This window comes from Suncus etruscus, chromosome 13 (assembly GCF_024139225.1).
Source record: "Suncus etruscus isolate mSunEtr1 chromosome 13, mSunEtr1.pri.cur, whole genome shotgun sequence".
NCBI lineage: Eukaryota > Metazoa > Chordata > Mammalia > Eulipotyphla > Soricidae > Suncus > Suncus etruscus.
The window spans coordinates 81376777-81388828 of NC_064860.1; the positions used below are offsets into that span (position 1 = coordinate 81376777).

Below are 12052 nucleotides of genomic sequence, written 5' to 3' on the forward strand. Positions count from 1 at the left end.
CGGACAGAATGCTCTAAGATTTATACTACTGAGAGGTTGGGGTTTTTTGGTGTTTTTGTTTTTGTTTTTTGTTTTTTGGGGTCACACTCGGCAGTGCTCAGGGGTTACTCCTGGCTCTATGCTCTGAAATTGCTCCTGACAGGCTCGGGGGACCATATGGGACGCCGGGATTCGAACCACTGACCTTATGCATACAAGGCAAACGCTTTACTTCCATGCTATTTCTCCGGCCCATACTGAGAGTTTTTGCTTTCGTTGTATTACACTATAGTTCTGCACTTTGGGACAGCATTTTTAGAAAAATACTGGAAATAGATTATCTGGACAAAATACATGTTTCCCCACCATACTTCATACTTCATACTTCATACTTTGTCCTTATACTTGCATGCAATCTTATGGTTCCCTGAGCATCCACAAGTGTGGTTCTAGAGCACCCGCCAACAGCCCACATGTGGTCCCGCAGAGGAGTCTGATCCAGCCCACCAGCAGTGAGCACTGTTTGGTTGCCAAGATACCTGCCAGCATATACACTCAGTGTCACGGTTTCTCAGGGATGACGTCAACCACCTCCGCCCACGACATGTTGTGTGCTGGGAGGATGGGCGTGAGGGCGGTGTTGAGAGGGACACTGATGTGCCCTTGTGCCTGGCACTTGGTGCGTGTGTTGCTGATGACGTCACTAGAGGGCGCTGGATGCCGAATGGCAAGGAGTACCACATGTGGGTGACTATATGATGTAAAAAGGTGCCTGCTCCACCCCCAGGCAATGTGGCATCTGTGTTCTGTGCCTGCCTGTCAGTGAGGTTTTCCTCCACTCCCTCCACTCCCAAAGGTCAGTCAAAAGTGCCATAGAAATAAATTTTTGCCAGATGGGCTGTGGGTGACTCATATGAAAATTCTCCTTTGGGGGTGGTAAGGCATTCAGTGCTGAAATCAAAGTTAGAGTGTGGGCGGTGGTTGGGAGGTTAGGGGTTTGGTGCTGAATTGCCCATGTGGAAAATTAGGGGTTCGATGCTGAAGCATTTTAAAGGGGTTACATTGAAAATTTTATATGCATTTTGCATGTTCACATGCTGATTCCAAACATATCAATTTGGGCATTGTATAGGGAGATATAACTGAACTATCAGGACTGAGCTGGTCTGCTTAGAAAAGCCTGCAAGGGGTAAGTGTTCACATCAGGGACTAATGGGTGTTCATACACTGTGTGTATATATACACACATATTTGTATTTCACTAATATCAGTTTGGAATCCCTAGGAAACAATGATGTCAAGAAAAAGAAAAATTGACAGCGAGTGTAGGATATTCAAAGAACAGTGGACTTAGGATTACTTTTTTATGCGGTACAAAGAAAAAGCTTTGTGTCTGATATGCCAGAATATAGTTGCTGTGTTCAAAGAATACAATTTGCGATGCCACTATCAAACTCAACATAAAGACAAATATGATTGTTTGGTTGAAGAATTGAGAAAAGATAACATATTACAACTGAAACATACACTGATGACTCAGCAAAATACTTTTGTGAAGCAGAAGCAGTTAAATACTTCCTCACTGCGGGCAAGTTTTCAAGTTGCCAAGCTAATAGTGCACAATGGCAAACCATTTGTGGTGGGAGAGTTTGTTAAAGAATGCCATATTTCTGTTGCCAAAGAGATGTGTCCAAAGAATGCCAATTTATTTAGTACAGTGAGCCTTTCAGGAGTTACAATGACATAAAGGATTGAAGAAATGGGAGAAAATTTGCTGCACCATTTGCAAAACTCTGCAAAGAAACTTTGCTATTTCTTCCTTGGCACTTGACGAAAGCAATGATATTCGTGATTCTGCCCAACTTCTCATTTATATGTGTGAAACAAATCAGTATTTTGAAGTCACAGAAGAGCTTGCTGCACTGCAAAGTATCAAAGGTACAACCACAGGAGTGGATATATTTGAAAAGGTTTGCCAAACTGTGAATGGTTTGGAGCTGGACTGGGTTAAACTAGTCAGTGTAACAACTGATGGTGCTCCTAGCATGGTGGGGTCTAAGAGAGGAGTAATTGCTCACATTACACAAGAGATGGACAAACATAACCATCCTCATCCAATTGCCATACACTGCCTCATCCACCAACAAGCGCTGTGTTGTAAATCACTGAAGTGGGACTCTGTTATGAAAATTGTGGTATCTTGTGTTAATTACATTAGAACTCATGCACTTAACCACAGACAATTTCAGGAATTTCTATCTGGGGTAAATGTTGTCCATGAAGATGTTCTGTACCACACAGAAGTCCATTGGCTGAGTAGAGGGAGAGTTTTGAAGTGTTTCTATGACTTACTTCCGCAGATTACAGCTTTTCTACTTTCAAAAAACCAAGAAGTACCAGAGCTCAATGATGCAGAATGGAAATGGCACCTTGCCTTTCTGACAGATATAACAGAGCTACTCAACAGTTTCAATCTGCAACTTCAAGGCAAGGGGAAGCTCATCTGTGATATGGCATCGCATGTGAAAGCATTTGAAGTAAAATTAGGCCTTCTTATCAAACAAGTACAGGAGGAAAACTTTAGTCATCTCCCAACAACTCAAAACCTGTCAAAGGACAAACCATTGGTTGCATTCCCAAAGGACACATCTCTGGCTTCACTAGAATTTTTGCAAAAGGAGTTTCAATTTAGATTCAAAGAGCTTCATCTCCATGAACAGGACATATAGCTTTTTCGTAACCCATTTTCTGTTGAGATTGAAAATGTCCTTACAATTTACCAAATGGAACTGGCTGAACTGCAGAATTGTGACTCTCTGAAAGATGCATTTAAGTTACCTTTTGAATTTTTATATATCTCTCCCCTCTGAGACATATCCAAATATCAGGAACCATGCACTCAAAATGGTAACCATCTTTGGTAGCACTTATGCCTGTGAACAAACTTTTTCAAGAATGAAACATCTGAAATCTCCAACCAGATCAAGATTAACTGATGCCCACTTGCATCACTTGTTATGGCTGGCAGTGACAAATATGGAACCGGACATTGACCATCTCATTAGACGAAAGCAGGCCCACAGTTCCCATTGAAATACTGGTGCGTGATCTGTTTATTTATAAATGGTTTTCATTTTATATATATAAGATATGTGCAGTGTGAGTAGGAATTAATAGCTCATGTAGTCTGGCCCTCCAGCTCTCTAAGGGACCGTAATCCAGCTCCCACTTTAAAAAGTTTGAAGACCCCTGTTCTAGAGACTCAAAATCACCAGGGTGGCTATGGTTATGCACCAACCCCGCTGCCAGCACCTCCTCTTCCCCATTCCCTCCCTCTCACCTCTTCTCCCTCCCTCCTCCTCCCCAGCAGCTATAGGAGTCAAGAACACCAGGACAACATCCTTTTTTCTAGTTAGAGAAATGATGAAGGAAATGAACTAAAACTACTAATAGGTGAGGAGACCCAAATTTCATTCTTCTAGATCATGAAGGAGGGAGGCAGTGATTACTACTATTTTTCGCAAAACTAACTGAAAACAAGTTTGCATCTCTATTTAGTGCTAAATTCATCTGGAAAACCATAGAGATTGGATTGGCTTCCCCACTCCCACCAATCATTGAATTTGGGCCTTGTAATTGAGAAAAACAAGGGATCATTGAGAAAAGCATTTGGCTGAGACCTACTCCAAGACTGTATTACTATTTAAGTATTAGTAACTATTATTTTTTTATTTTATTTTTTTGTTATTGGGCCAGACCCCATAGTGCTCAGAGGTTACTCTTGATCCTGAGCTCAGAAATTACATTTGGCAGTGCATAGGAGATCATATGGGATGCTGAGGATCGAAAACAGGTTGTATACAGGCAATGCAAATATCCTAGCCACTATCACTACTATCTCTCTACTATATCACAAACATCCTACCATCACTCAAACCTCATCACTATTTTTTGGAGCTTAATTGGACCCATTTTTGTTGCTGTTGTTGTAGTAACAGCAAAAGTGCAAGAGAATATTGTCACACACATATTTAAAATATCACTTGGTGGTCAGTATGTCACTCTTGTAAAAGTGAGAATATAGGTTTGCGGCCCCCCAGAGATCCTGACCCGCGGAAGAGGCTGGAGACCACAACAGTTATTCACGAGTCACGAAGAGGATTCAGGCCTGAAAGAAAAGAGGGGCTGGGAAATAAAGAGACTCAAGGCGAAAAGTTCCGATCAAGAGTCTGTTTATTATGGGGAGGGGTAGGCCTTATATAGTCAGGCCAAACAAAGAGAAAGGGGCAAGGCATTCTTGGAATAACTGTAACTTTCCATAGGCACATCTTGTTTTTTCAAAATTAACAAGGTTATACATCATGAGACTGGCATTCATCAATCATGAGGCCCACATTGTGTTAGAGCAACAAAGTATAAGATCTAATCTCTGCCAAGGCCCACCAGCCTCTATCTTTATGGGAACATCTTGGTGTCTGTGGTCGACTCCCCTAGTTCTGAGGTATGCAGTAACTCCCCTTTTCTTTAGGTCTAAGGGCAAAGGCCACATCTGCTAGCTGCTCAGGCTGGCAGCTCCTGCTAATTGTCACGTAGGCACTTTTGCTCAGACTTTCAGAGACTCCATTTTGATTTTAGTAAAAAGGGCTTTTAGTTACACCAAACAGTCTCCAACATAGGTTCAATACCTAGTATTTAAAGCAAAAGAAAAAAAAACACACACACCCAAAATTTCTGTTGTAAATTTTGTACCAATTCAAATACCACTAATTAAATTATATCCCCTGGTCATAGCCAACATCAATTAGAAAATTATAAATAGAAATAGTTTTATAAAAATATTATAAATACTTTATTAAATTTTTAACATATTCTGTTGTTATAAAAAAGAAAGTAATTTGTAGAGTAGACTTTAATAGTTATCCTAATTGGATCAAACAGAAGTAGACATTAATAGATATTCTAATTGGACCAAACAAAAAAAATTCAGAGGAAATACTATAGATCAATAGGTAAGGTTCAATCTTTAATTGAAGAAAAAAAACTCCTTAACTATAAGAACACATTATTTTCTTAAATAATTCCTCCATTACATTTCTAAGTAATTATTTTGTCATCATTGCAAGTGAATGTAATCTACTCTAAAATATAAAATCATCAGCTAAAACCTTTTATTAATACATGAATCCCTAACTCGTTTTTTCAAAGGATGGACATCTCATATCAATTCATTGTGGTTGAATTAATATTTCATTACACATTTTAATTAACAATTTTATTAAGCATTAGTCATATATGCTAATATATCTTCATTGGTGATTTAGTTTATTATTATCTTTGAAAATATTTTTATTTAACCCCATGATTACAAGAATTGTTTGTAGTTGAGTTTTAGTTATAAAAAATAATAACACCCTTTTCACCAGTGTGATGTTCCACCAACAGTGCCCTCCAACTCCCTCCTTCCCCACCCCTTGGCCTTATTCAAGACAGGCATTCTATTTCTCTTACTAACCATTGTCATGGTAATTCCTCAGTGCAGTAATTTCTCTAACTAAACACACCACTCTTTGTGGTATAGCTTTATATCCTAGACTGAACCTTTCAGCCCTCATCTCTATTTGTCTCCATGCATTATTACAATACTGTCTTTTACGCTTCTTAAAACACATAAATGAGTGAGACTATTCTGTGTCTATCTCTCTCCCACTGACTTATTTCACTCAATATAATAGTTTTCGTATCCATCCATGTATAGAAAAATTTCATGACTTAATTTTCCCTGAGGGCTGTATAGTATTGCATTGTGTAAATGTGCCACAGTTTTCTTTAGTCACTCATCTGTGTTGGGTATCTGGGTTGTTTTCAGATTCTGGCTACTGTAAATAGCGTTTTAGGGAACAAAGGCTTGCAGAAGGCATTTCTGTGTTGTGTTTTTTTGTTCCCCGGGCATATCCCAAGGAGTGGTATAGCTGGATCACATGGGAGCTCAATTTCAAATTTTTTGAGAAATCTCCAAAATTGTTTTCCATAAAGGCTGACTATATGGCATTCCCCACCAGCATGGAATGAGAGTTCTTTCTGCCTCATTCCTGCCAGCACTGATTGTTCTTGTTCTTGTGATGAGTGCAGTCTGTGGTATGAAATGGTATGTCATAGCTATTTTTATTTGACTCTCTCTGATGGTTAGTGATATGGAGCATTTTTTCATGTGTCTTTTAGTCATTTGTATTTTTTTCTTTGAAGAAATTATCTGTTTCATTTCTACTCCACAATTTTTATTGCAGTTAGATGTTATTTTCTTGTTAAGTTCTCGTCAAGTACACTTGTATATCCTTAGATATTAGCCCCCTTATCTGATGGGTATTGAGTGAACAGTTTCTCCCTATCTGTAGTTAGCCTTAGTATCCTAGTCATTATTTCCTTTGATGTGTAAAAGCTTCTCAGCTTAATATGGTCCCATTTGTTTATCTCTGCTTCCAATAGTTTTGGACAGTGCTGCTTCCTCTTAAAGTACCTTTAGTCTCAATGTCAGGGAGTGTTTTTCCCTAGGTGCTCTTCTAGAAATCTTACAGTTTCAGGTCTAATGTCAAGGTCTTTAATTCATTTGGATTTGACCTTTTTGCATAGTGTTAGATGGAGGTCCGATTTAGCCTTATATTTATTTTTATTTTTTAGTTTTCACAACATTAATCCAGTCCTCCAACAAGCCCGCTTCACTCACTTCAGCTCCTTCACAGCCAAACCTGGGGGCAGCAACGCTTCAGTTTTTGCATATGATTGACCAGTTGTTCCAGCACGACTTGTTGAAGAGGATTTTCTTGTTCCATTTTGAATTTCCTGACCCTTTATCAAAGATTAAATTATTGTATGTCTGAGGAACATTCTCTGAATACTCAAGAATGTTCCACTAATCTGAGAGTCTGTCTTTATTCCAATACTGTGCTGTTTTAATGAATATTGCTTTGTAGTACAATTTAAGGTTGATTAAAGTGATACCTCCCTTCTTCTTTTTCCTAAGGGTTGCTTCAGTTATTCGTGGGTTTACAGTTCCAAACAAATTTCAGGAGTGTTTTATCCACTTCATTGAAGAATGTCATGGGTATTCTTATAGAAATTGCATTAAATCTATACAAAACTTTGGGGAATCTTGTCAATTTGATTATGTTAATCCTTTCAATTCATAAGCAGGGTATGTGTTTCCATTTCCTTGTATCATCTTTTATTTTTTTGAAGCAGGGTTTTGTAGTTTTCTTTATATAGGTCTTTCACCTCTTTAGTTAAGTTGATTCCAAGGTATTTGAGTCATATAAGGTGGCACTTATGTGAAGTTTAAATGAAGTTTTTCATTTACTTTTTATTATTTCATAGACTTTTTAACAGTTATACACAACTTTTACCATGGAGATAGTGAAATCTCAAGGATAAGGAGGCAATATATTTGACCTCTTCTATTTGTTCTTCAGTATGGAAGGAAATTTCCAATGTGAGATTTAACATTGGAAAAATATATATGAAACTTGTTCACTGAGAAGCAGGCACAGAACAATAAAAAGAGAACTGTATCATCTTTTTAAAAGACTGTTGTAATTTTAACACATTCTTACTATAGAAATAAGACTAGTGGCCAACCTGAAACTGTACTACATAAAGTTAAGAGGATACTTACAGTGAATATCTCAGCATGTTTTCTCTAGAATATCTGAGCATGGTTTCTCTAGAGTTTTCACACCCATACAGCAACATTCTTGAAAGAAAGTGAGAATGAACATTGCAAATTCATAAAAACACATAAGCTTAGTCAAACATTCTTCATCATATCATTCACTGCTGTCATAATCCTGCTTTGCTAGTTGGTTAAAGGTAGGAATAGAAACTTTCAAAAATCTTTAGTTTCCACTGTTCTTCCACATTGGAAGCAAACTGTTTAAGCAGCACCATTAAGTCCACATCTCAAGAAACACTTGAATACTTTTATCTTCCAATATTGTAAAAGGTTAAAAAAAGTTCCATGGGAGAACATGTAAACTATAGCCAATTTCTCTACTCACTGTATATTTTAACAGGCCAAAAGAAACACATTATGTAAATTTTAAATAACAACTATTGAGGCACAAAATAAATACTCTATGCTATTGCATTTGGGTATTTAAGACTATTAAGACATACTTACATATCATTTCTTCTTCCCTAAGAGAAAGCAATGGTGCCAGCACTATTGATCAGAAAGAGTTAATGGGAAACTGTTGCTCTCAGAGCTGTCCTATAGCATGCTTTATTCTACATACACAGAAAGTATTTTAAACATATACTCAAAACCCAGGATAAAAGAAATCTTTCTTCCTTACATAATCCAGATTCTATTAGCAGATACAAGAATTTTATCCCTCAAAAAAGAGAGTGGAAACTGTTATAATGCCTAAGGCAACAGATATTCTGAGAAATATTTTTATCCAATGAACACAAACTACATGACGACTAGTATGTCTACAGTTGGGAAAGTGGTTATTCGAGGATTCAACAAACAAAGACACATGCAAATATGTGACATATGTTATCTTGTAAAATATATAATATCACTCTGGCCCCCTAGAATCACTATAAATTAGCTGTTTCTTGAAGGTACAACCAGCCTTCAACCACTAATATTTCTTGCTGACATTTTATTTATTCCTCATTATACTGCCACATGATTCTTAGATGGTCTTCTAAGATGTTTGAGGAAAAAAAAGAGGGTGTGACGTGGATCAAGTTCTCAGTCATTTTTTTAAATGTAAATTTTGTGTGTGGGGGTTGGGGGGGGCACTCCTGATTGGCTGGAGAACCATGAATTCTGGGAGCAAACTGAGGCTCCCACATGTGACATGCACCCCAGCCCTGTTAGCTATCACCTTGGCCCTTTAATGGAATTTTAGTATTTTTCAAAGTAATGCAGTAGAATAGTCCTTGATATCGCATATTTTTAACTTGAAAAAAAAAGCTTTAACAAGATGATAATCTACCTTATTGGCATAACTTCGTCTCCACTCTTTTTAAGAGGATACTGACTTTTTTTTATTGTGTTGAGCCCCACAATGCCATTTTAAAGAGGTTAGTTTCCAACAGTTTCCCATAAATATTTTTAATTCATGTTGGAAAAGTAATGCATGTGGGAATATTAATCATTCGTGTTTAAAAAAACATAAATGTTTCCTGCAAAATAGTTACTTAGCATGCTGTTTAGCTGTAAAAAAAATCTTACCATATTAATAATGGAGTCATTTTACAAAGTAAAGTACATGTCAAAGTATATAGAAATTTTCCATTCCAAATCCACTACAGAAAGAGTGCATACAGTAATCCTGTTTCAACTGAATGGTAGATATAGAGAGAGTAGGATAAGGAGGGATGTCACCCTACAATGCAGAGATACAGTAGCATAGCCATTGTATAAGATACTTACTACATTCACCACTTCAGATGGAGGGTCAGGGAGGCCCTTCAAACACTGCAGCTAAGGAATGTTTGTTTTATAGAAGACCTATCAAATAAACAGGAAAACAATTGATAACATGCATTAGCACTAGTCTTAAAGTTACACAATAAAGTAAAGGATTTGAGATGATAAAATTTGGAAAAAGTACACAGATGAACTTGCTGACAACAAAGAGGAAAGAATTCTGTGTATCTTCAAGAAGTTGTGCATAGTTGGCCTTAATCTTTGCCTCACCATCTTTCATCAGATCCTTGTATTTCATCAAGGAAAGTTTATAGAGGATTTCTCCCATATGTTCTCGCATGATGGACCATGCGATTTTATTGTCACTTTGGGCAGTGGTTTCAACAGCCCTACAGGTCATATCATAAAAAGCAATCATGTTGAATAGCATCCCCATGGCCTTGTAGAATAGGCAGAACTGGTCATAAGGGTATATCGATTCTTTTGTAGAAAATCATTTTTAATAAATTTTGCTATCTCCAAAGTGATTTTATCTGTTCCTGCAAGAGAAGTCTTCCCCACAAGTTGTACAATTTCTGTCAGGTCTTCTTTTTCTTCTTGCAGGATCTCTTTAGCTTTGGTCCTCAGGGAAACAAACTCTGTAAACTGTTTGTCATAATACTTGTCCAAGGCATGTACTTGCTGTAGCTGATTAACCAGTTGACAGAGGGGAAATGCTTGAGTTGAGCTAGTTTCTTTCCTAAACCCCAAAACCCATAGACAATACCAAGAGTAGCAGATGTAACTGAATCAGAAAAAAATCAATGACCAGGTGGAGAAACTGCTCCTACAATACTGACACTTCCTTCTTTTTCAGTATTTCCAAGACATTTTACTCTGCCTGCTTATTCATAGCAAGAGGCAAGTTGGGCACCAAGATATGCAGGATATCCACTATCTGCAGGCATTTCATCAAGGTGACCAGAGATTCCTCTAAGGGCCTCTGCCCATCTGGAGGTAGAGTCTGCCATCATACTGACATGATAGCCCATGCCACAGAAATATTCCTACAGTGTAATTCCAGTATAAATAAAGCCTTCTCTAGCAGCAACAAGCATATTGAAGGTATTGGCCACGAGAGCTGTTTTCTTCATAATTGACTCTAATTTACCACCACTTTCCATTGTGAGTCTGGGAAGTCCCAGAGGACTTCAGACATCCCATTTCCTCTTTTACCACAACCTACATATATAATCACATCACTGTTGGAATACTTGGATAGAGACTGTGATATCACTATCTTTCCACAGCCAAAAACCAGAAATTTCTGTAGTTCCTCCCTGTACACATGGAAAAAGAGCATCTGGCCTGTCAACAAAGGATAACTGGCTGGTAGTTTCTCAGTGACAGGCTGAACTTGACATACAGTCCAAACTTGGACCATGGTGAACTTCTTTTTTACACCATCATATTCAAGTTCCAAGACAACATCAGAAGTGTCAAAATTCCCCAGTGGAGCAATGTAAGTTACAGTTCCTCTATTTCTTAGAGGTAACATTATTTTGCGCTTGATGAGAGTGTTCTTATTGGCAATCCCATAAATATCTCCACCAGTGATGTGATCTCCAACCCTAAGGTTTTTGCAAGGTGTAAAATCCCATTTTAGATCTCTGCTAAGAGCAGACACATTAACTCCTCTGGGAATGTAGATACTTTGGGTCTGAGTGCTGTTATCTTACAGAGGTCTTTGAATACCATCAAAAATGGCTCCCATGATGCCAAGTCCAAGCTCTACAGAAAGTGGTTTACCAGTATGGAGTACGGGATCTCTAACAGACACACCAGAAATTTTTTTTTTTGTTTTGCTTTTTGGGCCACACCCGGTGGTGCTCAAGGGTTACTCCTGGCTGTCTGCTCAGAAATAGCTCCTGGCAGGCACGGGGGACCATATGGGATACCGGAATTCGAACCAACCACCTTAGGTCCTGGATCAGCTGCTTGCAAGGCAAACATCACTATGCTATATCTCCAGGCCCACCAGAAATTTCTTTACACACTTGGATAGTAGCCATGTCATCCTCCAAATGGATAATTTTTCCAAGCAATTCACTGTGGCCCACTCTTACCAGTTCATACATGGCTGTACCTGCCATACCACAGGCTCTAACCACAGATCCTGAGACTCCATACACATAACCAAATGGGCTTTTTTATCTTCATCAGCTGGGTGCAGTATTCTAGGTGCAGCATTCATTTCATTGAATTTTGTAACTTTATCCCACCACTGCCTACTGGCCTAAGGGTTTCTTATCACAGGTCTTCTGTAAATCTTAAGAATGATCCTTTGAATGTTATTTTTCTTTTTGACCTTGCTGCGTTCAGTATTGTATCCCTATTTGTGGTGTTTGTCATTGTGACTAGGATGTGTCTTTGGGTGCTTTCTTTGGGTATCTTTTATCTTTTATCCTGGGCTTTCAGGATTTGATTGCATATAATCTTTAACTTTGGCAGTTTCTTTGTAATAATGTCCTTGACTGTTAATTCTTCCTGGGAATTTTCTTCCTGAGTCTCTGGGCTCCAGTAATTTTTATGTTTTTTTTCTGTTGAATTTATCAAGGACTCTATTTTCATCTGTTCACATTTTTTGAGTATTTTGTC

General features: G+C 38.1%; 1 pseudogene; it reads right to left on the reverse strand.

Moving 5' to 3' along the window:
• Positions 1–9485: 9485 nt before the first annotated feature.
• Positions 9486–11201, reverse strand: LOC126025857 (V-type proton ATPase catalytic subunit A-like; annotated as a pseudogene).
• Positions 11202–12052: the final 851 nt, after the last annotated feature.